Genomic DNA, 27,404 nt, shown 5'->3' on the forward strand with positions numbered 1-27,404 from the left:
CACCCTAAGCACGTGATATTTGTCGCTTCAATAGTGGCCGGTACTACCACTCATACTATCTGTTCTGACTACTTACAGCGTTGTTATTATACATCAATGTGTTTTTATTTTCCTGTCAATATATGTCATTGTGTTTAATTATGTCATTATGCTAGAGCTAGTAATTTATAGTTCACGATTGTCATTTTATGTATTGTTATGTACTGTGCGCACAAAAAGTGATGCTATTTACGCATGCATGCTATTCTAGCTTCAAAGCTATTTTTATTGCTTGAACAGTCAACATCTTCCTAGTACAGCAGGTCGCTAATAACACCACTGATACTTTTATTCCATGTATCACAGGAGACCCATGTGCCTGCACTGATTCTTTATTAAGTCAGACGGACGCCCTTAGGCCCGCTGAACCCCGGTATCGCAGATAGCTCCAATGCACTGCCTACCCATCAATTATTAGACAGGTTGCCTTAGCACTGTCTGCAGGTTGCTCCATTGCCCTGCAAATTATGTAATCATCAATTCAAGTCTGCAGATTGCTCTAATTCACTGCTGAACTTATTAATCGAGTCACTCGCAGGTAGCTCATTCGCACCGTGAACATGTACTTACACGTCACCGAATATTAGGCTTCTCGGTTGAACATAAAACAATTCATACATCAATTACCATGAGAAAATTTTCACTCACTTTATGCCTTTGGCACTTAATCACACTGTCGGATTCTACTGACTTAGTCCCTTATGCACTTCGTCAACTGACTAAAAACAACATCCCCTGAGGTATTTCTTATCCGATTCATAAGTTTATATTCTGGAAGTATTCCATTGATTTTATTTTTTGTCAATTATTATTACTCCACTGTTATGTATTGTTGTTATCAATTTATAGTGATGATTCATCTTTTGTACACTTTATGGTTATGGGTTATTTTTGTGCCATATTCAGTATTCCCTTTTAATTTTCATTGTTTCCTCGACTGGAAGCATCTCTGATAGCACCTATTGGCCTTCAATTTGTATCCGCCATCAGCTACCATTAGTCACACATTTACACAACACTTCACACACACAATAACACACTTACAACACACGCATACTGTACATATTCAAACTACCTTGGTGTAACTTGTTGATGTTACCAGACCTCTATTGTCATATACTAAGTACATGAACAAGGCTTTCATCGTTTATGCCCTTTGCTCTTCAGAAGGGGAAAGAGAAGTACGTACGTATGTACGTTATGTTCAGTAGCAGTTTCTTTTAATCAACAACGTTGAATATTCAATATCAATTTACCTGTTGAACACTTAAGTTGTTCTGTTAACATGGATTCAAACATCTTTGTGACATCAGCTATTTGTTTATTATTGTTTGCAATAAACTGTTGCTTTTAGGTTTCACTTATAATGTCTTAGCCATGGACGCAGAGCCTCTAGCACACTCCGACGCTGTTATCTGAGCTCAGCACTCTGCCGGCTCAGCACTGATATAGCTGTGCTGTGCTGCCTCCACAACTTCACGCACCAGCCTCTGTATTCACGAGCAACAGACTCACACTCACTAACATTCATTTCTGACTTCAGTACAGTTAATCTCCCTATTGACCACTTCTGTAAGTAAAGATCCTATCATTATTGAGTTAACTTGAGGTGTCCTACCCTCATTCGGGCTTTCTACAGCTGAAAAATCACTCAATATTATATCTGAAATTTATTAATTACTTTCCATGTCGAGCCTCAGTGGGGTCCGTGCCCCTGAGTAGTGGTCAATGCATGGGAGATGCCTTGGCTGTGCAGGTTTAAAAAAAAAAACTTTCTTCCTACAGAACCTCAAATTAATTAACGACACTTGGCCTTCATGCCAAAGCAGGATGGAAATAGTTTTCCAGCTAGTTATGCTTTTGTGTTAGCTGGTGTTATCTTAACATTATTAGAAAAGGAAGAGCGTGCTTTATATGATAAAGCTCAGCAATTGTCAAAATATGACACCTTTTTGATGCAGATGAGGGAACACGAGTTTCTCCGATCTTTGTGGGAAGTGGCTAGAATTATTTGAACAGTATTAGGGATGCAGTACCATGGCCTCATTTCAAACAAGCCTGGTTGCCCGTTGGAGGTACATTATTAAAAACTGTCTTTGTGTCTCCTTATGAAACAGATGCAAACCGCTGTGATTTGGACACACAGCAAGCGCTTTCGGAAACACAAGTTTATCACAAAGTGTTGGTACATCAACAGGTGTGCCTGACACATCTTGATGGTTGGTTGGTTGTTTGAGGTTAAAGGGACCAAACAGCAAGGTCATCAGTCCCTTGTTTCAAATAGACTCCATTCTGCTAACGGGACATCTCAGTATAGTCAGAAAAATAAAACGGATAAAGGGGAAACGTAAAAGGGCAGTCACGTTGTCATTAGTAAAAACAAATGAGGGAAGTTGGCAAGAGAACGAACCCAACACTATGCTGAAACAGCATAGGCAAGACCACCTGTGACTTAAAAGGTACAACTGCTATAATGCAGAAAGTACGTATGGGAATAGAAAAACTAACCAAGCCTTAAAAAGAAGGGGTAAAAACAGAGTAAAAGGGAAAGAAAAGAGGATTCCGGTCAGGGAGGTGAATCGGGAATCTCTGAACACTGCCTACAGTGGGAGACACCCAAACACTCACCGCCCTGCCCCAACACCAGAGGGAGATTAAAAACTTTAAAACTGAGAATAAAAACCACTCTCCCGGAGGAAACCTAGAACCAGAGAGACCATCCGGGAATCGTCAGCCAACATCAAAGGTAAAGTGTGGGGGAGTCTGTACTTAGCACGCAGAGCCAAAAGAAGGGGGCATTCAACCAAAATGTGGGCCACTGACTGGAAGGCTCCACAACCACATAGCGGGGGTGGCTCATCACGCAAAAGGAAACCATGGGTCAGCCTGGTATGGCCAATGCGGAGACGACACAGTGTGGTCGAGTCCTTGCGGGAGAGGCGAAAGGAAGAACGCCATGGGCCTGTATTCACCTTAATGGCACGAAGTTTATTAGACAGTGGAGTAGCCTCCCAAGAATTGGCCCATGACTGTGCAAAGTGGGATTTGATGTGAAGCCGTAAATCCGCTGCAGGAGGGGTTACAGAAAACGGGGGGTAAGTAACTGCTCCCCCAGCCAAATGATCAGCGAGCTCATTACCCGGGATACGCACATGGCCCGGGACCCATAAGAAGTCAATGGAACAAGCAGCACGGTGAAGATCAGCGAGATGGTCATGGATGGCAGAGACCAAGGGATGGCGCAAAAAACACCGGTCAATAGCAAGAAGGCCACTCATCGAGTCCGTACATAACAAAACGCGGTTGTGTTGGGATTGTTTAATAAAGGTAAGGGCCCGGGAAATTGCCATCAATTCCGCAGTAAACACCCCACATGAGGGTGGCAGTAGATGATTTTCCGTTCCAACGAAGGACGTGAAGGCATACCCAACATGATCAGCAGATTTAGAGCCATCAGTGTAAAAAACAACAGCATCCCGAAACTCCCATAAAATTTGGCGGAAAAAGGAACGGAACACCACCGGGGGGATGGAATCTTTCGGACCGCGGCGGAGATCCATCCGAATTCGAGGCCGAGGAACTAACCAAGGAGGGGTGGAGGGGAGGGAGCGAGGAAGACAGGACAAAGAAGGAAGCCGAAAATCACGGGTAAGAGACGCAAGGCGCAGCCCAACCGGTAAACCCGCCCGAGGGCGGGAGTCAGGCGGGCGACGTCCATGGTCTGGGAATAGAATAGAATAGGAAGGATGAGCGGGAGAAGAACGGATAGTAAGGGCATAAGACACCAGAAGCTGGGACCACCGAACAGAAAGGGGGGGGATCCCAGCTTCAACCAGGAGACTATCAACAGGGCTAGTAGGGAAGGCACCGGTGGCCAAACGGATACCACGATGGTGGACTGGATCCAGCACGTGCAGCGTGGAAGGAGCAGCTGAACCATAAACTTGACAACCATAGTCCAAACGTGACAGAACTAGAGCACGATAAAGACGGAGGAGGAGGGAACGGTCCGCACCCCAGGAGGAGTGGGCAAGGAAGCGAAGGACACTGAGTTTACGGAAACATCCTACCTTCAGGAGTCTGATATGGGGCAGCCAAGTGAGCTTGTTGTCGAAAAGAAGACCTAGGAAACGAAACTGTGGAACCACAGGCAATCTTTGTGCAGCGAGATAGAGCTCTGGATCAGGGTGGACCGTAGTACGGCGACAGAAGTGGACCACCCGCGATTTTAAAGGAGAGAATTGAAACCCGTGTGAGAGGGTCCATGCAGAGGCACGCCGTATAGCCACCTGGAGCTGCCGTTCTGCAGATGGCATCGAGGAGGAACTAACCCAAATGCAGAAATCATCCACATACAGGGCAGGGGCGACCAAGGGACCGACAGAGGCCACAAGTCCATCGATAGCAATGAGGAAAAGAAGGACACTCAAGACAGAACCCTGTGCGATGCCCGTCTCCTGGGTCCGTGAAGAACTAAAAGCAGTACCAACTCGAACTCTGAATGACCGATGGATCAGGAACTGGCGGATAAAAATCGGGAGTGGGCCCCGAAGACCCCACTGATGAAGGGTTAGTAAGATGTGATGGCGACAGGCCGTGTCATAGGCCTTGCGAAGGTCAAAAAACACTGCAACCAAATGGCGGCGCTGGGAAAAAGCCTGCCGAACTGCGGATTCCAAGCGAAGCAACTGATCGATTGGAGATCGTCCCTCTCGAAAGCCACACTGGTAAGGGGACAATAGATCCCGAGATTCGAGGACCCAAGTGAGCCGACGGGCTACCAGCCGCTCAAGTAACTTACAACCAACATTGGTCAAACTAATTGGCCGATAGCTGTCAACAGATAGGGGGTTCTGACCAGGCTTAAGGACAGGAACCACAATGCTATCCCTCCACTGAGAAGGGAAGTCACCCTGGAGCCAGATACGGTTAAACACCCGAAGAAGATGGTGCCGTTGTGGAGCACTGAGATGTTGAAGCAGCTGGTTATGAATGGAATCTGGGCCAGGAGCCGTATCATGAGAAGCAGATAGAGCAGAAAGAAATTCCCATTCAGTGAAAGGTTCGTTGTAAGATTCTGACTCACAAGTGGTGAAACATAAGGGGACAGCTTCAGCCTGCTGTTTTTGATGAAGGAAAGCAGCTGGATAGGAGGCTGACGCTGATGCCACTGCAAAATGGGTCGCAAGATGTTCTGCAAGAACTAATGGGTCCGTACAAATGCCATCTGGGAGGTGAAGGCCTGGGAGGGTGGACTGCCGATGGCAACCTTGGAGAGAGCGAAGTGTAGCCCATACCCGTGACAGAGGGACAGTGGAACCAAGGGAAGAAACGAATCGTTCCCAACATATCCGCTTGCTCTGTTTGATTAAATAACGGGCTTTAGCGCGAAGGCGCTTGAAGGTAGAAAGGCTGGCTACAGATGGGTGCCTCTTAAAGTGTTGCAAAGCTCGACGGCGATCACGGATGGCAATGGCAATGGCCGTACTCCACCACGGGACTTGCCGACGACGAAATTGTCCAGATGAGCGCGGGACAGCAAGGTTAGCAGCGCGAACAATCGCGTCAGACACGTCACGTAGGACGTCATCAATACAACCCGACAAAGAGGGAGAAAACTCGACCTGTGCAGTATATAGAGGCCAATCGGTGCGGTGGAAAGACCAACGAGGTAACCTCTCCATCGGGGAGCGGGAAGGGAGCGTGATAATCAACGGGAAATGGTCACTATCACAAAGGTCGTCGTGTGGCGACCAGTGTAATGAAGGGAGGAGAGAGGGAGAAGAAAGAGAAAGATCAATGGCAGAAAAGGTACCATGACCAGCACTGAAATGAGTAGGGGAGCCATCATTAAGAAGGCACAGGTCGTGGTCTGCAATAAATTGGTCGATAAGAAGACCTCGTCTAGATGGAAAGGCACTGCCCCACAAAGGATGATGAGCATTAAAATCCCCAAGGAGGAGGAAGGGAGGAGGAAGTTGCTGAAGAAGGGTGGTTAAGGCAGCAGGTGTAAGAGTCCTGTCAGGAGGGAGATAAAGATTGCATACTGTGACTGCAGAGTCTAAGTGGACCCTAACAGCAACTGCTTCCAATGTAGTTTGGAGAGGAATCCACGTGCTAGCAATGTCTGTACGGACCAACGTACAAACGCCACCGGAAGCCCGCAAGGGTCCGACCCGATTTCGACAGAAAACACGGAACCCACGGAGGGTCGGTGAGTGAGCATCAGTAAAATGAGATTCCTGGAGAACCACACAAGCTGCTGAGTAGGACGAAAGAAGGGATTTCAATTCCGGAAGGTGACGATAGTAGCCATTACAATTCCATTGGAGAACCACAGAACGATGGTTTAAATGAGGGCTGAACACACTAAATCCAGTCATACCGCCGGGTCCCCACCCGTCACCGACAAGGAGGGGGCGACATCCATAAACGACAGGTCAGAATCCGGTTGGGAAGCCGGGGAAGGGACCTCCGGTGACACCAGAGGCTCTTTGTCCCGGGACTTATGTTTCTTCTTCTTTTCAGGCTGAGATCGAGGAGGGCTGTATGGCATAAAGGAGCCAGCTGCAGCAAGATCAGGAACAGAAAGAGACCGGGCGACCTAGGGGCCGACAGACCGCGGCTCTCGCGGTCGCCGCGCTGCAGCAGACCTTTGACCTGGAAGGTGCCGGGAAGGGGCATCCCGGGAGAGGCGCCCTTGACCGGCAGACGCCGAAGGAGTGGGACACTTCTCCGGCTGGGGAGGGGGAGCGGCGCCCAGAGGAGAAGGTGTGGGAGCTGCAGGGGAGGGGGGAAGGAGAGGGGTCCGGGACGGGGGTAAGGAAGGGGGAGGAAGGGATGAAGATGTAACCAAGGCGTAACTAGATGTCATGGACACAGGGTGCAATCGTGCATATTTCTTGCGGGCCTCTGTGTAGCTTAAACGATCAAGAGACTTATACTCCTGTATCTTTTTTTCTTTCTTATAGACTGGGCAATCTGCTGAACGTGGAGAATGACTACCATGACAATTTACACATACAGGAGGGGGAACACAGGGACTCCCCTCATGGAGTGGACGTCCACAGTCACCACAGAGAGGGTCCTGGGTACAGCGAGAAGACATGTGGCCAAAACGCAAGCACTTAAAACACCGCATAGGAGGTGGGATGTACGGCTTCACATCACAGTGATAGACCATAATCTTAACTTTCTCAGGAAGGGTATCCCCTTCAAAGGCCAGGATAAAGGCACCAGTATCAATACGATTATCTTTAGGACCCTTCTGAACACGCCGAACAAAGTGAACACCCCGCCGTCCGAGATTGTCCCGAAGTTCCTCATCAGTTTGAAGGATGAGGTCTCTGTGAAAAATCACACCTTGTACCATATTTAGAGACTGGTGAGGGGTAATGGACACGGGAATTGTGCCAAGATGGGTACAGGCACGAAGGGCCGCAGATTGGGCAGCCGAAGCAGTTTTTATCAGTAACGAACCCGACCGCATCTTGCTCAGGGAGTCCACTTCGCCGAACTTGTCTTCAATGTGTTCCACAAAGAATAAAGGTTTGACACTGGTGAAAGTATCTCCATCAGTCCTGGTGCAAACTAGATAACGGGGGAAAGGTTTTGCCCCTAGACGACGGGCCTGACCCTCCTCCCAGGGGGTAGCCACGGAAGGGAAGGCCGAAGGGGCAAGAGAAGCAGCACTTGAGGAATCAGTACCACGCAGAGAGACGGCCGCAGAAGAGCGGCCAGAGGTTTGGACCCTTATGCGTTTCATCTGCATAGCGTCCGCCCTGATACCACCCACTCCGATCAGGGGCTCTCCTCACGGGCGCCACCCAGCCACAGCAAGGGCCGTCTGGCACGGCGGCCATTGCCGGGAGTTCCGATGCTCCAGGATGAAGAGCAACCACTCCAAGGCATGCATGAGGAGGTGACAGCTCAGGTATCAGAAGTGTGATCCCTGTGTGTTCAGGGGGCTCAACCAAAAGGGTACATAGCGACCCCACCACACGGGCTGGCTACCGTGCTGGCTATGCACCCTAGCATCAGACAACGACGTAGATGAAAAGGTGGAATATACTAGGAGGGCACACGTCGGAGACACTAGGTAAGGTGCTCTTCCCCAAATGGCTCACACTACGGAAGAGAAATTTTGGAATGGAGGTCAAACCCCAGAGGGGGACCAAGGAATGCCAAAAGGAGGAGATGATTACACAACAAAGCCAGAGTGTAAAACAAACAGAACCAGGAGGATAGCGGGGGCCAACATAAGCAAGGACACCAATAGAGGGAGAAGAGAGGGCGAGGGGAAAGGGGTATGGAGGGGAAAGGAGGGGAAGGGAAAGGAAATGCAGCCCGGGAGAGAAAGAAGGCTGCAATGGCTCGGGGCCCCGTGCTCGCCACGCACGTATCCACGAAAGAGTTGTGGACCCCCTGGGGGGGACACATCTTGAGAATAGCCTGTTAGCCACAACTAGACAAATACAAGTTGTAGCTGACAGATTAACACGGCACTATGGTGCACTTCAACAATCCTTTAACCAAGAGTGGACTCATCTTCACTCAGGATTAAATAATCTGACTATCACATTGCACATTGTGAAGGCCACGCAGATTCTTTTATTTAGTACACACACAGCACAGTTACATATACACATGTTACACTCAGCCATTCTACTCTGACTGCAAGGAAAACTCAGTCCACACCTGATACCCTCGGAGCCCTTCTTGCACCTCCTACACAATGTATCGTCGCAAATTTTGGCCCCTAAACAAATGCTTTATGCCGTGTAGGAAAGCAACCTCACCTTTTACTATGCTGCATTGGATGTCTGACTTACCTGTAATTCGGATGGTATTCGGATGCGAATGAGGATGCCAATCAAGTGCGCAAATTGCGGATACGAGTGCTATCAAATATACACTTTTCCAGTCTCTTGCGCCACCCTTCACCACCATGTTGTTTGGCAGACTCTAGGATTTTTAATAGTTAGTCGGGATCAACAAACCCATGCCACTCTCTCTCACGCTGAATTATCCAGTTGCATCCATACAACACATTACTTATGCTCCACACTAATTTTACACACTAACACTACTGAGTGCGAGATGTCACTGTTTTTAGCTGAAACTACTACACCTCCACGTCCTCATGTTCTAGTCTCACTTTGTCAACCAATAATTCAACCTGTTGGCAACAGTTTTCTATTCGCTGTTCCACAGACTGTCACTGCCACCCTGGTGTGCCACCGTTCAATGTCAGAAACTGAATTGTACCGGGTAACACTGAATAATAGTGGCCTAGTGTATAATAGTTGAAGATGTGACGTGTACGCTGCTTCTATGAGGATATCATCTCAATTACACTCCACCTTTCATGTCACCATTCCCACATTTACCTTATACCTTCCTGAACTCTCTCTTAAACTCCTCTCTTAATGAAATAATGAATTAGTATCAGCTCATTCATTTTCATCCAGAGAGCCTTCTTCGGAAGGAGAAAGGATGTGCAGGGAGGAGACCCCCCAAGAGGGATCATGGCCGATAAAATTTTATTAAATAATTTTTTCCGTTCATAATGTACGGCCGTAGCAGGCTTGGGCATACTGTGGTGGAAGGTGCTGACTGGAAGACCGTGGTCAGCACTTTCCTGCCACGTGCTCCTCGGTCAGGCTCTAGTCCCATGGATTGGTTGCGCTGACAAGGGTACGCTACTAGCAAGGTGCGTTGGCGGAATGAACCCTCCAATCAAAGACTAGTCGTGTGATCACATGGGGACACGGCCGGGAGCGGCAAGGGTGGCTTGGAAACCAATCCGCCCTCTCTTAGCTTCAGACCTCAGTCCCGAGTAGTCGCTCCTCTAGCCTCTGCCTCTCCCCTCAAACCTCCTGATGAACAGACGGCAACCCCTCTTGGGGCTGCTCAGCCCTACGTGGGCACACATGTCCCATCTTTAAATGAATAAATAGTGTCCATTCCAGCTTAATTAGTTTTAATTACTGCAACACCCACAATTTCCTGCTCCCGACATCTATCCTGATGAACAGAAGTAAATTTGTGAAGATGGATCATGACTTTTCTTGGGTATCTCTGTTGGTACAGCACATGCCCACAAAATGCAAGGGTCCAGGGTTCATGTCCTGGTGTACCACCACATAGTTTTAATCTGCCAGCAAGTTTAATATTGGATTACACTCGACTGAAGACTGAAATATTTATTATGGGGACATTTAACACTGCTTCAGTAGCCACACGTATTTAACACTAAGGACAAACCCACAAAAAATTTCAGTCTGATCAATAATTTTTGTAAAAACCATTGTATATCTCTGAACATCTATCATAAAACTGTTTAAAATCAACAAATTAGGATTGTGTCATTACCTAGCCAGTGAACGATCACGTTTCCTTGGAGAGGTAAGGCTCCTACCAATTTCTGTAAGACAAAGACATATTTTATGTAATGCTCCATTTTACTAGTATACTATTACTTAGTTGGAAGTTTATTTGTTATAAAAATAAAGCCTAAATTATTTCAGAGGTACAATAAACAATTCTGAAAAATTTAAGTAGTGCATCTGTAATACTGTTAATATATTTAACTGAAATGTGATTCAAATGGAATTGAAATTCTTTTTTTTTTGTGGTTTTAGGGTGCACAACTTCAACGGTCATTAGTGCCCAGACTACGTGAGGAATGCACCGCGAGTCACAAGTTTAAAACAGCAACGAGACGGAAAACACGATAAAAGACAGACTAACAGGCATAGGATTAAAAAAGGAAAACAGCAGAATCAAATGTCCTTTGAGAGGGTTGTCAAATTGATAAAATGAAGAACGCGAGCAGCTGCTCGTGGGTCATCCGCTAAAATGGCTTCTACAGTACATGGCAGGCCAAGAGCAAGACGCAGGGTGTTAAAATCCGGACAGACCGTTAAAATATGGCAGACCGTCAGCAATTGCCCACAGGGGCAGAACTGCGCCGGCGCAGTCGTCAGCAGATGGCGATGGCTGAACCGGCAGTGGCCAATTCGTAACCGGGCCAAGACGACCTCCTCCCGCCGAGAAGGGCGTGAGGACGACGTCCAAGCCACGGGATGAGGTTTCAGGGCCCGAAGTTTGTTGTCCATAAGTGCAGCCCAATCGGCATGCCACTGCGATAAAATGCGCCGACAAATTACCCTGCTACAATCTGATGAAGGGACACAACAAGATGCTGTCCGAGGCTGGAGGACCGCAGCCTTGGCCGCGGCATCTGCAGCTTCGTTCCCAGGGATACCGACATGGCCAGGAACCCACATAAAGCTAACCCGAGAACCGACGTCCACCAGCTGCTGAAGAGACCGTTGGATCCGGTGCACGAAAGGGTGAACCGGGTACGGATCACTGAGGCTCTGGATAGTGCTCAGGGAATCGGAGCAGATGACATATGCAGAATGTCGGTGGCGGCAGATGTAAAGGACAGCCTGGTAGAGGGCAAAGAGCTCAGCTGTGAAGACCGAACAAAGGCCATGGAGCCGGTATTTTAAACTTTGTGCCCCGACAATAAAGGAACATCCAACCCTGTCATTGGTCTTAGAGCCATCTGTATAAATGAAGGTCACATTAATGAACTTTGAACGAAGTTCGATAAAACGGGAGTGGTAGACTGAACCGGGGGTAACCTCCTTCGGGAGCGAGCAGAGGTCAAGGTGGACACGAACCTGAGCCTGGAGCCAAGGTGGCGTGTGGCTCTCGCCCACTCGAAAGGTTGCAGGGAGTGAAAAATTAAGGTGTTGAAGGAGGCGACGAAAGCGAACTCCAGGGGGTAGCAGGGCAGAGACATACAACCCGTATTGACTGTCGAGAGAGTCATCAAAAAAGGAACGATAAGACGGGTGGTCGGGCATTGCCAGTAGCCGACAGGCATACCGACAAAGCAGTATATCGCGCCGGTAGGTGAGTGGCAACTCACCAGCGTCAGCATGAAGACTCTCGACGGGACTAGTATAAAACGCTCCGATCGCAAGTCGTAAACCCCAATGTTGTATGGAGTTGAGGCGGCGTAAGATGGATGGCCGTGCAGAGGAGTATACAAAGCTCCCATAATCCAGCTTGGAGCGGACGATCGACCGATATAGACGAAGTAGGACGGCTCGATCCGCTCCCCACGACATACCACTGAGAACACTGAGGACATTTAGAGAACGGGTACAACGGGCAGCCAAATATGACACATGTGGAGACCAACTAAGTTTCCTGTCAAATGTGAGACCTAAAAATTTTGTTGTCTCCACGAATGGGAGAGCAACGGGACCGAGTCGTAAGGATGGTGGGAGAAACTCTTTGTAGCGCCAGAAGTTAATACAGACCGTCTTCTCGGCAGAGAAACGGAAGCCATTGGCGACACTCCAGGAGTAAAGACGGTCAAGAGAACGCTGAAGACAGCGGTCCAGGAAACACGTACGCTGCGCTCTGCAATAGATGGTAAAATCGTCTACGAAAAGGAAGCCTGATACATCAGCTGGGAGGCAATCCATTATTGGATTGATCGCTATGGCGAAGAGAGCGACGCTCAAAACTGAGCCCTGTGGCACCCCATTCTCCTGGTGAAAGGTGTCTGACAGGACAGAACCCACACGTACCCTGAACTGTCGATCCATTAAAAAGGAACGAATAAAAAGAGGGAGGCGACCACGAAGGCCCCATGTATGCATGGTGCGGAGAATGCCCGCCCTCCAAAAGGTGTCGTAAGCCTTCTCCAAATCAAAGAACACAGCCGCGGTCGGGCGCTTCCGCAAGAAGTTATTCATAATGAAGGTCGACAAGGTAACCAGATGGTCGACAGCAGAGCGGCGCCTACGAAAGCCACATTGTACATTGGTAAGTAGGCGTCGAGACTCGAGCAGCCAAACCAATCGAGAGTTAACCATTCGCTCCATCACTTTACAGACACAGCTGGTAAGCGAGATGGGTCGATAACTGGAAGGCAAGTGCTTGTCCTTCCCCGGCTTAGGAATCGGGACAACAATAGACTCGCGCCAGCATGCGGGAAGATGTCCCTCAATCCAGATGCGATTGTAAGTACGAAGAAGAAAACCTTTACCCGCTGGAGAAAGGTTCTTCAGCATCTGAATATGAATGGAATCAGGCCCTGGAGCGGAGGACCGTGATTGGCCAAGTGCGTTTTCGAGTTCCCGCATGGTGAATGGGGCATTATAACTTTCACGATTCGAGGAGCGGAAGTTAGGTGGCCTAGCCTCCTCTGCCTGTTTGCGGGGGAGGAAGGCAGGGTGGTAATGAGCGGAGCTCGAAACCTCGGCGAAAAAGCGGCCAAAGGCATTGGAGACATCCTCAGGGGCCACAAGGACGTCATTCGCGACCGTCAAGCCAGAAACTGGTGAGTGGACCTAAGTGCCAGATAGCCGGCGCAGGCTACCCCAGACAACAGAAGAAGGAGTAAAACTGTTGATTGTGCTTGTGAAAGCAGCCCAGCTGGCTTTCTTGCTTTCTTTAATAACACGACGACACTGAGCACGTAATCGTTTATAATTGATACAATTCGCCACTGTAGGGTGGCGTTTAAAGGTGCGTAAAGCACGTCGACGAGCACGTAAAGCGTCTCTACATGCTGCAGTCCACCAGGGGACCGATACGCGACGTGGAGAAGAAGTAGGGTGAGGGATGGAATATTCAGCAGCAGTGAGAATGACGTCCGTGAGGTGTGCGACCTGACGATCGCAGCTTGTGAAGGTTTTATCCAGAAAGGTCGCCCTGGAAGAGAAGAGCCCCCAGTCTGCCATGGAGATGGTCCAACTAGAGGAGCACGGAGAGGGGGTATGCTGCAGGAGATGGATAACACACGGGAAGTGGTCGCTCGAATATGTATCAGAAAGTGCATACCACTCAAACCGGCGTGCAAGTTGGGGAGTACATATAGAGAGGTCTAAATGGGAATAGGTGTAAGATGTGTCCGAAAGAAAAGTAGGGGCGCCAGTATTGTGGCAGACAAGATTGAGCTGGTTGAAAAGGTCTGCTAACAGGGAGCCCCTCGGACAGGATGCTGGAGAGCCCCAAAGGGGATGGTGGGCATTGAAGTCTCCAGTTAACAAAAATGGTGCAGGTAGCTGAGCAATAAGTTGCATCATGTCTGCCCTGGTAACAGCAGATGACGATGGAGTGTAAACGGTACAAATGGAAAATGTAAAAGCAGGGAGAGTAATGCGGATGGCTACTGCCTGCAGGCCAGTGTGCAACGTGATGGGATCGTAGTAAATATCATCCCGGACCAGCAACATAACCCCTCCATGGGCCGGGCTACCTACCACAGGGGGTAGGTCAAAACGCACAGAGGTGTAGTGTGCCAAGGCAATTTGATCACATGGGCGTAGCTTCGTTTCCTGGAGGGCTACGACGAGCGGACGGTGCAAGCGGAGCAGCAACTTCAAGTCCTCTCGGTTGGAGCGAATGCTGTGAATATTCCAGTGAATAAGTGCCATTGTAAGAAGAAAAGAAAGACGAAAGAAGGGGTCACCTCGAAGGCCGCTGAGGGCCTGGCTTCGAGCGAGCACTGCCGCCGCTATCAGTAGGCGGACAGTTATCGTCCATGGGGTCTATAGGTTCATCGGCCATCTTGGGAAGATGGCCGGGAGGGGGAGCTTCCTCTGCCGGTGAACGGCCAGATGTTCGGCTACCAGCGGTGCGGCCAGGCGAAACGGATGACGGCCTGGGGCGGCAACCGCTGGGTGGCGCAGGAGAACAAATGCGCCGTGGCGGAGAAGGAGAACTGTGCTTCCTATGAGCCTTCTTGGTAGGACATTTGGTGGAAGTACCGGTCGAAGGCTGGGAGGTCGAGGTACGGAGGAAGTCTGCACGGGACGGTTCCTTCTTGAAGGCCCGTGCATCGGACTTCTGGGTCTTCGTCTTGGCAGAAGCTGATGAAGGTGCTTGTGGCTGAGGGGTGACGGGAGGAAGAGGAGACGTTGACCGGGCGATCTTAGCACTGGCCGAACGGACGACCGTGGTGCTGAAGGTCAGATCGCATGTCTGGGTTGTCACCTCCCTGGTAGTCCGAGGAGAGAGGAGGACACTACTGTATTTCCCCGCTGAGAGCAGCGTGGGCTTCCTACTAGCCAATAGCTTGCGAGCAGCCGAGGTGGACACTTTCTCTTTGACCCGAATTTCTTGGATACAGCGTTCTTCCTTATAGACAGGACAGTCGCGGGAGGATGTGGCATGGTCACCCTGACAGTTCACACAACGAGGAGACGGCGGTGGACAGTCACCCTCATGGGCATCCCTGCCACAAGTGACACATTTAGCCGCATTGGAACAAGACCGTCGAGTGTGATCGAAACGCTGACACTGGTAGCAGCGCGTAGGTGTCGGGACATAGGGGCGAACAGAAATAACCTCGTAGCCCACCTTGATGCGCAATGGCAGCTTAACACTATCGAAGGTCAAGAAAAGTGTCCGGGTCGGCACAAGGTCATTGTTGACCTTTTTCATGACCCTATGGACAGCCGTCACGCCCTGCTCAGCGAGGAATGATTGAATCTCCTCGTCAGTCAATCCATCGAGGGAGCTAGTATAGACCACACCACGAGACGAATTCAAAGTTCGGTGAGCCTCCACCCGCACAGGGAACGTGTACAGGAGTGTGGCCCGAAGCAGTTTTTGTGCCTGAAAGGCGCTCTCAGTTTCTAGTAATAAGGTACCGTTACGCAACCTGGTACAAGATTTGACAGATCCGGCTATGGCATCTACACCCTTCTGGATAACGAAAGGGTTGACAGAGGAAAAATCCTTTCCGTCCTCAGATCGAGAAACGACAAGGAACTGTGGGGCAGGCGGTAGTAATTTTGTCACTGGTGGCTGGTCACGTTTCCGTTTTTGGGTCGAAGTCGAAAGAGATGGAGTAGAATCCATTGCGGAGGAATCCCCCATGATTGCCAGTGTCTCCGATGGCGCGCTCCTTCCTTGTGGGGACCCTCGCAGAGGGCACTCCCGCCTTAGGTGAATGTTTACACCTCAGGTCACACCTCCCGAGAAACAGACGGAGGGACCAATCGGCATGGTCAGAAGGTATCAGCTCAGGCAATCACCCCTCCCTGGGCCTGGCCTTTACCAGGGGGTACGCAAGTGCCTTACATGTCTACCCAGGGCGGGGAATTACGCGTTACCCCGTCACCGGCTACGCGTGCGAACGCGTTGGTCGGCCTTCAGGCACGCACAGGGAGGAAGGAAGAAGAGGAAATAGAAGAGAGAGAGGGACAGACTGTCTCAAACGCCGAGGCAGAGACCAGAGAAGTCAAGGAGAAGAAGGTAATGAGAAGGCAAGGAGAAGAAGGCAAGGAGAAGAAGGCAATGAGAAGAAGGCAATGAGAAGAAGGCAATGAGAAGAAGGCAATGAGAAGAAGGCAATGAGAAGAAGGCAATGAGAAGAAGGCAATGAGAAGAAGGCAATGAGAAGAAGGCAATGAGAAGAAGGCAATGAGAAGAAGGCAAGGAGAACCAAGGAGAAGAAGGCAAGGGAAGGAGTAAGGAAGACAGTGAGGTGGAAAAGAGCAAAGAAAGGAACCAAACAAAGGAAGGAAGAAACGAGAAGTGGAAAAGCAAAATGACCGCAAATAGAGGTCGTGGAACCGTCCATCTCCGGACGCAGGCGCTAACGACCCCCTTGACGGGGTGGGACTCCTTTTAGTCGCCTCTTACGACAGGCAGGAATACCTCGGGCCGATTCTAATCCCCGGACCCGCAGGGGGAAATTTTCTTATCCTGTAAGTACACTGGAGATAAAGAACTTATTGAGTTATGCCATATGTTAATATTGACTGTTTTAATTTTATTTAGTTCCATGTCTCAGTTGTTACTAGGAAAATCTGTTCCGGCATGAGGTAAAAGAGCATTAGCAGTGGTGAAAGGGGGAGGGAGTCAATAACCTGTAACTATCAGTCACAACAGCCATGCTTGCAGAATTCTGAACTGTCATCTCTCTTCTGTTGCTCAAGGAGGAGATGACGAGCATGAGATTCAAATGTTTTTCATTTTAGCAGCTCACAGTCTCATAACAAGCTTAAAAAAACAGTGAGCAGTGTAATATGCCTCACTAACAAACTTATTTGTGGGTAAACTGTTGGTGGTATAGCTGTGTAAAAGTGCTCTGTATGAATTCTACCACCAGAAGAACAAGATATGACATGATACTAAAGGGTGAGCCAATAATTATAATATAGAACTAGAACCCAATTTGCCAAGCATCAACAAATACAGTAAGGCAGAGGGGGTGCCGGTAGAGAGAGGGAGGTGCCGGCAGAGAGAGGGGGGGGTGCCGGCAGAGAGAGGGGGGGGGGGGGTGCCGGCAGAGAGAGGGGGGGGGGGGGGTGCCGGCAGAGAGAGGGGGGGGGGGGTGTCGGCAGAGAGGGGGGGGGGGGGTGTCGGCAGAGAGAGGGGGGGGGGGGGTGCCGGCAGAGAGAGGGGGGGGGGGGTGCCGGCAGAGAGAGGGGGGGGGGGTGCCGGCAGAGAGAGGGGGGGGTGCCGGCGGAGAGAGGGGGGGGTGCCGGCGGAGAGAGGGGGGGTGCCGGCGGAGAGAGGGGGGGGTGCCGGCAGAAAGAGGGGGGGGGGGTGCCGGCAGAGAGAGGGGGGGGGGTGCCGGCAGAGAGAGGGGGGGGGTGCCGGCAGAGAGAGGGTGGGGGGTGCCGGCAGAGAGAGGGTGGGGGGTGCCGGCAGAGAGAGGGGGGGGGTGCCGGCAGAGAGAGGGGGGGGTGCCGGCAGAGAGAGGGGGGGGGGTGCCGGCAGAGAGAGGGGGGGGGGTGCCGGCAGAGAGAGGGGGGGGTGCCGGCAGAGAGAGGGGGGGTGCCGGCAGAGAGAGGGGGGTGCCGGCAGAGAGAGGGGGGGGTGCCGGCAGAGAGAGGGGGGGTGCCGGCAGAGAGAGGGGGGGTGCCGGCAGAGAGAGGGGGGGGTTGCCGGCAGAGAGAGGGGGGGGGTTGCCGGCAGAGAGAGAGGGGGGGGGGTTGCCGGCAGAGAGAGGGGGGGGGGTGCCGGCAGAGAGAGGGGGCGGGTGCCGGCTGAGAGAGGGGGGGTGCCGGCAGAGAGGGGGTGGGTGCCGGCAGAGAGAGGGGGGGGTGCCGGCAGAGAGAGGGGGGGTGCCGGCAGATAGAGGGGGGGTGCCGGCAGAGAGGGGGGGGTGCCGGCAGAGAGGGGGGGGGTGCCGGCAGAGAGAGGGGGGGGGTGCCGGCAGAGAGAGGGGGGGTGCCGGCAGAGAGAGGGGGGGGTGCCGGCAGAGAGAGGGGGGGGTGCCGGTAGAGAGAGGGGGGGTGCCGGTAGAGAGAGGGGGGGTGCCGGTAGAGAGAGGGGGGGGTGCCGGTAGAGAGAGGGGGGTGCCGGTAGAGAGAGGGGGGGTGCCGGTAGAGAGAGGGGGGTGCCGGTAGAGAGAGGGGGGTGCCGGTAGAGAGAGGGGGGTGCCGGTAGAGAGAGGGGGGTGCCGGTAGAGAGAGGGGGGGTGCCGGTAGAGAGAGGGGGGTGCCGGTAGAGAGAGGGGGGTGCCGGTAGAGAGAGGGGGGTGCCGGTAGAGAGAGGGGGGGTGCCGGTAGAGAGAGGGGGGGTGCCGGTAGAGAGAGGGGGGGTGCCGGTAGAGAGAGGGGGGGTGCCGGTAGAGAGAGGGGGGTGCCGGTAGAGAGAGGGGGGTGCCGGTAGAGAGAGGGGGGTGCCGGTAGAGAGAGGGGGGTGCCGGTAGAGAGAGGGGGGTGCCGGTAGAGAGAGGGGGGTGCCGGTAGAGAGAGGGGGGTGCCGGTAGAGAGAGGGGGGTGCCGGTAGAGAGAGGGGGGTGCCGGTAGAGAGAGGGGGGTGCCGGTAGAGAGAGGGGGGTGCCGGTAGAGAGAGGGGGGTGCCGGTAGAGAGAGGGGGGGGTGCCGGTAGAGAGAGGGGGGGGTGCCGGCAGAGAGAGGGGGGGTGCCGGCAGAGAGAGGGGGGGGTGCCGGCAGAGAGAGGGGGGGTGCCGGCAGAGAGAGGGGGGGTGCCGGCAGAGAGAGGGGGGGGTGCCGGCAGAGAGGGGGGGGGTGCCGGCAGAGAGGGGGGGGGTGCCGGCAGAGAGAGGGGGGGTGCCGGCAGAGAGAGAGGGGGGGTGCCGGCAGAGAGAGGGGGGGGTGCCGGTAGAGAGAGGGGGGGTGCCGGTAGAGAGAGGGGGGGTGCCGGTAGAGAGAGGGGGGGTGCCGGTAGAGAGAGGGGGGGTGCCGGTAGAGAGAGGGGGGGTGCCGGTAGAGAGAGGGGGGGTGCCGGTAGAGAGAGGGGGGGTGCCGGTAGAGAGAGGGGGGGTGCCGGTAGAGAGGGGGGTGCCGGTAGAGAGGGGGGGTGCCGGTAGAGAGGGGGGGTGCCGGTAGAGAGGGGGGGTGCCGGTAGAGGGGGGGGCGGTGCCGGTAGAGAGGGGGGTGTGCCGGTAGAGAGGGGGGGGGGTTCCGGTAGAGAGGGGGGGGTTCCGGTAGAGAGGGGGGGGGGTTCCGGTAGAGAGGGGGGGGTTCCGGTAGAGAGGGGGGGGTTCCGGTAGAGAGGGGGGGGGGTGCCGGTAGAGAGGGGGGGGTTGCCGGTAGAGGGGGGGGGTTGCCGGTAGGGGGTGGGGTGCCGCTAGAGGGGGGGGGCCGGTAGAGGGGGGGGGGGGTGCCGGTAGAGGGGGGGGGTGCCGGTAGAGAGAGGGGGTGCCGGTAGAGAGAGAGGGGGGGGTGCCGGTAGAGAGAGGGGGGTGCCGGTAGAGAGAGGGGGGTGCCGGTAGAGAGAGGGGGGTGCCGGTAGAGAGAGGGGGGTGCCGGTAGAGAGAGGGGGGTGCCGGTAGAGAGAGGGGGGTGCCGGTAGAGAGAGGGGGGTGCCGGTAGAGAGAGGGGGGTGCCGGTAGAGAGAGGGGGGTGCCGGTAGAGAGAGGGGGGTGCCGGTAGAGAGAGGGGGGGTGCCGGTAGAGAGAGGGGGGGTGCCGGTAGAGAGAGGGGGGTGCCGGTAGAGAGAGGGGGGTGCCGGTAGAGAGAGGGGGGGTGCCGGTAGAGAGAGGGGGGTGCCGGTAGAGAGAGGGGGGTGCCGGTAGAGAGAGGGGGGTGCCGGTAGAGAGAGGGGGGGCCGGTAGAGAGAGGGGGTGCCGGTAGAGAGAGGGGGGTGCCGGTAGAGAGAGGGGGGTGCCAGTAGAGGGGGTAGAGGCTTATGCAACAATACCATGCACTGTAGAGAATTTTTTCTAACAGTGGTTCTTAGATGCTGTACACACTTATATCACCCACTAGATGCAACAGGCACTCATAGTAATCTAAAATTTACCGAACCTAGTCGTAAGACACAATCTGACATTGGGTCAACCTGGTCAATTTGAAAGGTCAGCAAAAAATAGCAGATAGGAAGGGCCTACCTGCATAATATATCTAATGTGGTCAAGAACTTCCTTTGCCTCATAATTTGATTTGATGAGTAGTTCATTCCCCAGGTGTCTTCCATACAAAATGACCATTTATATACTTCATTTGATTTCCTCAAGGTGTATAGTACAAAATGTATTTCAGTGTAGAGGTTAAGTAGGTACAGAAGTGTACATACATAATCAAGCTGGGATTGCAGTCCTGCTGGTTATGGAGTATCAAGACAGGAATTATTGTCGTTCCCCACAAGCTACATTAATGCACTTTAAATTATGTGTAAGTGATGAGTAATTATTCAGCTCTTAAGCCTATTATCAAAAGTATGTCCCAGTAATATGATTACTAAAAGTTTTGTACAGGAAACTACAAGTCAGAAACAGTGGACAAATTTTTAGACACAAAAAAATAGAAACAAAATTGCTCCATTTGCAAAGCAGAGGTACATAAAGGTAATGGGATAGGTTAACTCCTAAAAAAAACAAGGATCTGTGACATTCATGTGAATGTTCCATAGTTAGATGCTAGGCTAATTGAAGAAAGTTATGATGAAAAGACGTGGATATTTTTAACAAACAGAGGCATATAATTTGAAATAATGTTCAGAAAGTGTAGCTTTAGAATACAATACCATTTCAAGGAATCCATGGAGGATACTGAAACCAATCTCGTGTAATGTGCCCATATGAAAGGCGTTGGCCACAGCAATGGACTCACACAGAATGGTTTACACAGCTATCGATTGTAGGACAAAGACAAGAAGAAGAAGAAGAAGAAGAAGAGGAAGAAGAAGAAGAAGAAGAAATCACTTTAGGTTTGCAAATGAATTTGAATTGTCATAGGGGGCAAAGTATTTGGAAGAGCAGTTGAACAGAGTGGATAGTGTCTTTTAGACAGATTACCAAGTCTGAAAAGTGTAACAGGATGTCGTTTTATTGAAGATGGCGGTTCTGAGAGAATTGGATTACATAAGCAATACTTCCTACCCCCGTGAACCACGGACCTTGCCATTGGTGGGGAGGCTTGTGTGCCTCAGCAATACAGATGGCGGTACTGTAGGTGCAACCACAATGGAGGGGTATCTGTTGAGAGGCCAGACAAACATATTGTTCCTGAAGAGGGGCAGCAGCCTTTTCAATAGATGCAGGGGCAACAGTCTGGATGATTGACTGATCTGGCCTTGTAACATAAAACCAAAACGGCCTTGCTGTGCTGGTACAGCGAATGGCTGAAAGCAAGGGGAAACTACAGCCGTAATTTTTCCCCAGGGCATGCAGCTTTACTGCATGGTTAAATGATGATGGCGTCCTCTTGGGTAAAATATTCCAGGGTGAAATAGTCCCCCCATTTGGATCTCCGGGCGGGGACTACTCAAGAGGACGTCATCATCAGGAGAAAGAAAACTGGAGTTGTACGGATCAGAGCGTGGAATGTCAGATCCCTTAATCGGGCAGGTAGGTTAGAAAATTTAAAAAGGCAAATGGATAGGTTGAAGTTAGATACAGTAGGAATTAGTGAAGTTTGGTAGCAGGAGGAACAAGACTTTTGGTCAGGTGAATACAGGGTTATAAATACAAAATCAAATAGAGGTAATGCAGGAGTAGGTTTAATAATGAATAAAAAAAATAGAAGTGCGGGTAAGTTACTACAAACAGCGTAGTGAATGCATTATTGTGGCCAAGATAGACATGAAGCCCATGCCTACTGCAGTAGTACAAGTTTATATGCCAACGATCTCTGCAGATGATGAAAAAAGGGATGAAATGTATGATGAAATAAAAGAAATTATTCAGGTAGTCAAGGGAGACGAAAATTTAATAGTCATGGGTGACGAATTCGAAAGTAGGAAAAGGGAGAGTAGGAAACATAGTGGGTGAATTCGGATTGGGGGAGGGAAATGAAAGAGGAAGCCGTCTGGTAGAATTTTGCACAGAGCATAACTCAATCATAGCTAACACTTGGTTCAATAAGATTTTATACATGGAAGAAGCCTGGAGATACTAGAAGGTATCAGATAGATTGTATAATGGTAAGACAGAGATTTAGGAACCAGGTTTTAAATTGTAAGACTTTCCAGGGGCAGATGTGGACTCTGACCACAATCTATTGGTTATGACCTGTAGATTAAAACTGAAGAAACTGCAAAAAGGTGGGAATTTAAGGAGATGGGACCTGGATAAACTGACTAAACCAGAGGTTGTACAGAGTTTCAGGGAGAGCATAAGGGAACAATTGACATGAATGGGGGAAAGAAGTACACTAGAAGAAGAATGGGTAGCTCTGAGGGATGAAGTAGTGAAGGCAGCAGAGGATCAAGTAGGTAAAAAGACGAGGGCTAATAGAAATCCTTGGGTAACACAAGAAATATTGAATTTAATTGATGAAAGGAGAAAATATAAAAATGCAGCAAATGAAGCAGGCAAAAAGGAATACAAACGTCTCAGAAATGAGATTGACAGGAAGTGCAAAATGGCTAAGCAGGGGAGGCTAGAGGACAAATGTAAGGATGTAGAGGCTTATCTCACTAGGGGTAAGATAGATACTGCCTACAGGAAAATTAAAGAGCCCTTAGGAGAAAAGAGAACCACTTGTATGAATATGATGAGCTCAAATAAAAACCCAGTTCTAAGCAAAGGGGGGAAAGCAGAAAGGTGGAAGGAGTATATAGATGGTCTATACAAGGGCGATGTACTTGAGGACAATATTATGGAAATGGAAGAGGATGTAGATGAAGATGAAATGGGAGATACGATACTGCATGAACAGAGCACTGAAAGACCTGAGTCAAAACAAGGCCCCGGGAGTAGACAACATTCCATTGGAACTACAGACAGCCTTGGGAGAGCCAGTCCTCACAAAACTCTACCATCTGGTGAGCAAGATGTACGAGACATGTGAAATACCCTCAGACTTCAAGAAGAATATAATAATTCTAATCCCAAAGAAAGCAGGTGTTGACAGATGAGAAAATTACCGAACTATCAGATAATAAGTCACAGCTGCAAAATACTAATGCATATTCTTTACAGACGAATGGAAAAACTTGGAGAAGCTGAGCTCGGTGAAGATCAGTTTGGATTCCGCAGAAATGTTGGAACACATGAGGCAATACTGCCCCTACGACTTATCTTAGAAAATAGATTAAGGAAAGGCAAACCTAAATTTCTAGTATTTGTAGACTTAGAGAAAGCTTTTGACAATGTTGACTGGAATACTCTCTTTCAAATTCTGAAGGTGGCAGATACAGGGAGCGAAAGGCTTTTTACAATTTGTACAGAAACCAGATGGCAGTTAGAAGGGTCGAGGGGTATGAAATGGAAGCAGTGGTTGGGAAGGGAGTGAGACAGGGTTGTAGCCTCTCCCCGATGTTATTCAATCTGTATATTGAGCAAGCAATAAAGGAAATAAAAGAAAAGTTCAGAGTAGGTATTATAATCCATGGAGAAGAAATAAAAACTTTGAGGTTCGCCTATGACATTGTAATTCTGTCAGAGACAGCAAAGGACGTGGAAGAGCAGCTGAATGGAATGGACAGTATCTTGAAAGGAGGATATAAGATGAACATCAACAAAAGCAAAACGAGGGTAATGGATTGTAGTTGAATTAAGTCGGGTGATGCTGAGGGAATTAGATTACGAAATGAGACACTTAAAGTAGTAATGGAGTTTTGCTATTTGGGAAGCAAAGTAACTGATGATGGTCGAAGTAGAGAGGATATAAAATGTAAACTGGTAATGGCAAGGAAAGCGTTTCTGAAGAAGAGAAATTTGTTAACATCGAGTATAGATTTAAGTGTCAGGAAGTTGTTTCTGAAAGTATTTGTATATAGTGTAGCCATGTACTCTAGTGAAACATGGATGATAAATAGTTTGGACAAGAAGAGAATAGAAGCTTTTGAAATGTGGTGCTACAGAAGAATGCTGAAGATTAGATGTGTAGATCACATAACTAATGAGGAGGTATTGAATAGAATTGGGGAGAAGAGGAGTTTGTGGCGCAACTTGACTAGGAGAAGGGACCAGTTGGTAGGACATGATCTGAGGCATCAAGGGATCACAAATTTAGCATTGGAGGGCAGCGTGGAGTGTAAAATTCGTAGAGGGAGACCAAGAGATGAATACACTAAGCAGATTCAGAAGGATGTAGGTTGCAGTAAGTACTGGGAGATGGAGAAGCTTGCACAGGATAGAGTAGCATGGAGAGCTGCATCAAACCAGTCTCAGGACTGAAGACAACAACAACAACAACAACAACAACAACAACCACGACTTAAATGTACAATAGGATGCCATAAGAATAACATGTGGTATTTTCCCTTTGATTATCTTTTAGACAACTGATTAAGGTGTTAGGTATTTTATCTAAAGGTTTACAGAACAAGACTTCTCTTATAAAATTTGTTGCACATGATTCATGAGAGTTCACAGAGAATGGTGACATTCAACGGTCTTCCAAGTCATTTCATGTAGCCCACCATGAACTCGTCTCCTCCTCCAGCAACTTCATCACAGAGTGTAACACACCCAATTATTTTCTGGATATATTCCAATATTTGCCCTCTCCTTGAAGTTTTTACCCTCTATAGATCCCTCTAGTATGATGGAAGTTACTCATTGCTCTCTGAACACATGGCCAATCATTTTGTTCCTTCTTGTATATTTTTCTATGGTGAAACTCCTTATGACATCAGTCCACTGAATTTTCAATGGTCTTCTGTAGAATCACATCTCAAACACTTTGATCGTTTCCATTTCCGGTTTTCCCATAGTATGTATTTGACTTCTATACAATTCTGTGTTCTAAATGTACAGTTCCCTGCCCCCTTCCAATACTGCAACCCCCTCTTCTTGTGATTTTAGGACTTACAAAAGAATTTTACATGTGCCACTGGCATTATTTGATTGCAGGTCTTCCAATAATTTGTTTAACCCTTCCCAGAGCTTCACGATATTTTGTTGAAGATGTAATCTTCAGGTCTGTGCCTGCTATCTTGACATAAAATTGATCTCCTGTAGTTCCATCTTAAGCTAGACAGTTGACAAGTTCATTTCCTGGAATACTTATGGGTCTTGGTGGCCAGATAAAGATCACTGTCTTTCCAGAGCTGCAGAATTGGCAAGTAGTGCCTAGATTTGGTGACCAAAGGATTCTTGGGATAGCACAGGGTTATTACCTTTAAGCAACTCATGGAATCAATACAGATGAGAAAGTTTGTTGTGGCTTGGGATTTGATGTACTGCAAAGCCTGAGAAATAGCAACCACCTCTTCAGTGAATGCACTGCAGGCACTTGGCAGTGAGTGCATCTCATGATGATGATTATTATGATGATTACTAGTTTGTGGGGTGCTTAAATGCACAGTTATCAGCAGCTGTAGACGTTCCCAGTCATTACACTGTCCAATCTCAGCACTTTCACGAATAATGATGAATTGATGAGGGTAACACAAACACCAGTGCTTCTAATGTCCCCTCATGTGCAAAACTGATTCTGTCATGTACTTTTGGACCATCTGTGTGGATACATATTTAATTACAATAATCATGAAAGACTGAAGGAAAAAGGTGTTTGAGAAGTGTAGGATCAGCATCTTACTTGGGGCTACAAAGGAGGACCATCCATAACACTGGACAGAATACAGGCTACAGGTGTGTTGAGAGGGAGCTCTAGGGACACTGACTAATGGATGCTGTTGGAGGTCCTTCATTACAATATCAAGTCAAAACACAGCTAACCTTCCCAGTTTTGGGTGATGCAAAAACAGTTTGGACTGCTAGTTGTGGAACAGAGTAGAGTGACCGGAGCTAGAAATTTGTCAGCAGGGCTCATACAGGAGCCCCCTAAAGCCAACCGCACAACTGTGTGTACAACAGGGTGAAGCAAGTTCAGTACAGATGGTGCTGCTCGCCCATAGGCAGCACATCTGTAGTCCAAGTGGGATAAAATCAGTACTTTGTAAAATCTCTTCAGTACTGTGCAGCCCGTGCCCCACATAGAGAGACTAAGTAAACAGAGGTCGTTCAGTTTCTTCGTGCAAGTTGCCTCAAGTCAGCAGACATGTGGCAGCCAAGTTAGCCTGTGGTGAAATAAAATACATAACAATTGGAAAGCTTCAACGACTTGAAGTAACTCGTCACCAAGGTAAATTTATGAGTGCAGGTGCCCAGACCGGAGTTGACAAAAATGAATAACTTGTGATTTTGCAGCAGAAAATTGATAGCTGTGATTCAGGTCCCAACCATGTGCTCTTCAGACAGCCCCTGAAGGCCAAGACTGTCCACATACACTGATGCAGAGACTGTGGGGCCTACTGAATTTACAATACCATTGATAAGATAGCAAACAGCATTATACTAGGAACCAATCCCTGAGGAACTCCAGTTTCCTGCACATATTGGATACTGAAGGTCTAACCTATCCAGAGCTGAAAAAATTGGAGAGATAGGAAATTCTGGATAGAAGTGAGTAAACTGCCCTGGAATCTGCACTCGTGCAGCATAGATACGATGTAATGTCACCAGATGCCTTCTGTGGGTCAAGGGACATAGCAATCTGATGATGGTGATTCACATGAGCATTGCACACTATGGATTTCAAATGAACCAGATGATCTGTGGCAGACTGGAAAGCCCAAATGCCACTTTGGAATTACAATATATGTCCTCTGGTTTCAAGGCACCAACAAAATGATGGACCATTCATTCAAATAAATTGCACAGTCCATTTAACGGGGATATTGGCCAATAGTTAGTCTTTCCTTGAAAATATGCGAGTCCTTTCTTGGTTTCAGGACAGGAATAATAACACTTTTCCACCACTGAGAGGGAAATACTCCCTCCTGCCAAATCCAATTAAAAAGCCTGAGGATATGTTTCATGGTGCTGGCAAGACGATGTTTGAGAATTTGCTAATGAATTTATTCAGGTCCAGAGGCTGTATCTCTGCACACTGCCAAAGCACTGTGAAGCTCCCATTCAGTAAAGGGGACACTGTATGATAGAGATGTACTTG

This window comes from Schistocerca piceifrons, chromosome 1, assembly GCF_021461385.2.
Source record: "Schistocerca piceifrons isolate TAMUIC-IGC-003096 chromosome 1, iqSchPice1.1, whole genome shotgun sequence".
NCBI classification, from domain to species: Eukaryota; Metazoa; Arthropoda; class Insecta; order Orthoptera; family Acrididae; genus Schistocerca; species Schistocerca piceifrons.